We start from the raw sequence: 4,040 nt of genomic DNA, 5'->3' as shown, positions 1-4,040 counted from the left end.
GAGGGAGGCACTCTTCAACCCGCTACAGCCCCTACAGGGCGGGAATTGGTAGAGTTGAAGCATGGGAACATGGACAGCCATTCCTGGGATCCGTATTTCCACCAAATGCAAGGGGTTCTGTGAGAAGTCGTGGACGGTTTGTACCTTTCCGTTGGTTCCCGGCCATTTATGAGAATGCCTGACACGTTCTTAACATCATCCTGAGGCTGGGCAGAAGGCCACTATGTGAGCGCTTAATTTGATTTGTTGAGCTCTGGAAGGAACATTAAATCAAAGGACTTGAGGATTCCCACAGCTGTCAGTGTTAAACATTACAAGGAGCAGCCTGTGGCAACCATGTCACCGTAGCTAATGCAATGTGTCCTCCCTCCTGGGCCTGCCATTGTGTTTCTGCAGCTATATAATTGACCTAACACTGTCTTCTCAATAGACGTAGAGGCCAAAACCAAACACGTTAACCAGGAGAAGGTGAGTCGTGTCAACACTGGGGGAGAGAACACCAACTGACCAGGAGGGCGCTACCAATGAGAATATTGGGGGAGGGGCACAGGGTTGGACAAGTGGGTGACAGATCCTTTTCTGAGCTCCCATTTTCTGAAGAGTAATTTATCAGACGGTCAGGTTCTTGAGGAAAGGACCACATTTTACTTACCTCTGAAGCACAGTGTCCTGCGGGCTGCTGGCACTGTCATCAGGGCTCCATAAATATTGGTCAGAGTAATGGCAACTGTCAAGTATGGTTCAGCCACCTACTGGAGTAAAGACCATCCCTTGGAACAGAATTGTACGTTAGATACTTCTCCGCTTTAAGCCCTGCCCCTTGCCAACAAGATCAAGTCCACCCTTGAGCGGCATCAAGGCCTTGACCTCGCTCCTAACAATCTAACAGCCTCTCTGGTCCCTCCTCCCATCACATCCTGCCTCATTCAGTATGTCCCAGGAATACCGAGCTCCCCACAAATTGGACATGTTCAATCTCACCTGGCTTTGCCCGTGCTGACTCCTCTGTCTATAGCATTTCCTCCCCTCTGTCACCTTGTCACCTTGTCCTCATCTTTCTGGACTCAAATTCCCCGTGAAGCCATTTCTAAAACTCCAGGTTGTTCTATGTGATACTGCCTCTGTCCTTGTCTCCGTCTTACCATGTGTCCCCTAATATTACAATCACCTGGGTAAGGCTGTTCCTCACTGGTCTGTAAGCACCATAGGGAAAGCACTCTGGACCACATCGTATTCACCTCTGTATGTCCGCCCACCATTAGCCCAGAGCCTGGCCCGTAGTTGGGGTTGGGGGCGGGGGGAGGCTCATAAATATTTGTCAAATGGATTAAAACTGAGCCGGTTATGGGAAGGGCAATTAAGTTCTTTTTTTTTTAAGGAATACTTATTAGTGTATTCTGGGAAATTTGGTCAGCATTAAAGCAAAGACCCTAGGTTCCTGTTTCCATTGATGTTTGACTTTGAGTTGGGGATGGGTGGACGGCGAGTCCTGACGAAAAGCCAGCTGATACAGGGGGAAGAGGCGAAGGGGAAACTCATTTTACTGAACGTGTACTTTGAACTGTGCTAGGTTGCCTGCTCTACTGATATTATTTCTGTAATAAGACTTAGGAGCTAAGCCCCAACTGGATTCTGATACTGACTAGCTGTGCACCTTTGGGGAAGTCCCATGCACTCTCTAGGCTTTAGATTTCTCCCCATAAAAAAAACAAAAAACAAAAAACAAAAAACAAAAAATAAAAAACAGGTGTATGAGATGAGCTCGAAAGCACCCACTGGTTCTAACCTGCTGTGCATGGAACTTCATTCGACCCTGTAGTAACCTTGTCTCAATCCCACGGGCACCCTCTCTCTTTCACATTTTAAACTTGTTTTATTGTCATGCTCCGAAGTATATATTGAATATACTCTTAGGCAGTCCTGTGATTTTTAAAACAGGGGAAGGAGGAAATGATGAGTAACAAAGAGAGATGTGCACACATAGAACAGGATTCTGACTCAAATCATACTGAATAACAGGTTTTAGAACGAGACGGACTTTTCTCCCCCTTTGAATAGGTTTATTATTTGCATGATTCAAAATTTGAAAGTTACAAAAGATAGAGTCTCTGCTCCATCATACCCCCCTCAGATGCCCCATTTCCTTTTCTGAAGCAATATATTCTAAAAATTTCATGTATAGGCTTCCTGAGATATTTTGTGCATATTCCAGCCTGTATGGGTACATATTTGAAATTCTCTCCTTTTCTGCCTTTTATTTAACACTTATGATATTACTGTATACCTTATGGTGCACCTTGCCTCTTTGGAACAAATTTTCTTGGGATATAATTTGCATGCATCTAGCAATTTTCAGCGTAAGCTTCAATAAGTTTTGACAAATGGATACAATCGTGTAACAACCACCACGATCATGATGTAAAATATTTCCATCACCCCAAAAAGCTCCCCACTGTTCGTTTGCTGTGAGTCTCCTTCCAGCCCCCTTCTGACTCCTGGAAACAACTGATCCTCTTTCTATCACTATAGTTTTGCCTTTTAAAAACTGTCACACAAGTGGAATTAAACTCTGTGTCACCTTTTGTGTGCGGTTTCTCTCACTTTGCATTATGCTTTTGAATTCATCCATGTTAGTATATGTATCAGCGGTTCATTCCTTTTTATTACTAAGTAGTATTGCATTGTATGAATATACCACAATTTGTTCATGCATTCAACAGTTGATGGATACTTGGGCTCTTTCTCCGTTTGGGGCTATTATAATAAAGCGACTATAAACATACACACAGAAGCTTTTCTACTGATTCTGTTTTCATTTCTCTTGGGCAAATATTTAGGAGTGGAATTATTGTGTCATATGGTCAGTGGATATTTAACCTTATAATAAAACTTGCAAATTATTTTCAAAGTGACTTACTATATTTTGTATGAGACTTCTAGTTGCTTTCTTTCCAGCACTTGGTATTTTCAATCTTTTAAGTTTTAGGTGCACTGGTAAAGTATAATGCTATTTCTTTGCAGCTTTAAAGTACGTTTTTAAGATTTTAATCCGAGGGGCGCCTGGGCGGCTCAGTCGGTTAAGCGGCCGACTTAGGCTCAGGTCATGATCTCGCGGTCTGTGAGTTCGAGCCCCGCATCGGGCTCTGTGCTGACAGCTCAGAGCCTGGAGCCTGTTTCGGATTCTGTGTCTCCCTCTCTCTGACCCTCCCCCGTTCATGCTTTGTCTCTCTCTGTCTCAAAAATAAATAAACGTTAAAAAAAAATTAAAAATAAAAAAAAAGATTTTAATCCGAATATAGTTAACATAAAATGTTCTATCAGTTTCAGATGTATAACATAGTGATTCAACAATTCTGTACATCACCCAGTGCTCATCGCGCCAAGGGCACTCCTTAATCCCCATCACCTATTTCACCCATTCCTTCCCCTCCGGTAAGCATCAGTTTGTTCTCTCTAGTTAAGAGTGTGTTTCTTGGTTTGCCTCTCTCTTTTTTTTCTTTGTTCATTTGTTTTGTTTCTTAAATTCCACACGTGAGTGAGGTCAAATGGTCCTTGTCTTTCCCTGACCGACTTATTTCACTTAGCATTATACTCTCTAGCCCCATCCATGCTATTGCAAATGGCAAGACCTCATTCTTTTTTTATGACTGAATAATATTCCATTGTGTGTGTATGTGTATGTATGTATATGTGCGTGTGTGTGCGCGCGCGCGTGTGTGTGTGTGTGTATACATAGACACGGCATCTCTTCATCCGTTCATCAACTGACGGACACTTGGTCTGCGTCCACAATTTGGCATGTATCTCTTTGGATTAGCCTTTTTGTATTTTGGGTAATGTGATTACTGGATCATAAAGTAGTTCTATTTTTAACTTTTTTTTCTCTTATTTTCTTTTTAAAAACGTTTATTTTGAGAGAAAGAGCATGTGCGTGAGTGAGGGGAGGGGCAGAGAAGGGGGAGAGAATCCCATGTAGGATGTACACTGTCAGCACAAAGTAGGATGTGGGGCTCCATCCCAAGAAATAAGAGATCACAACC

This window comes from Panthera tigris, chromosome B2 (genome assembly GCF_018350195.1).
Source record: "Panthera tigris isolate Pti1 chromosome B2, P.tigris_Pti1_mat1.1, whole genome shotgun sequence".
Classification (NCBI taxonomy): domain Eukaryota; kingdom Metazoa; phylum Chordata; class Mammalia; order Carnivora; family Felidae; genus Panthera; species Panthera tigris.
This window is presented reverse-complemented; position numbering follows the sequence as displayed.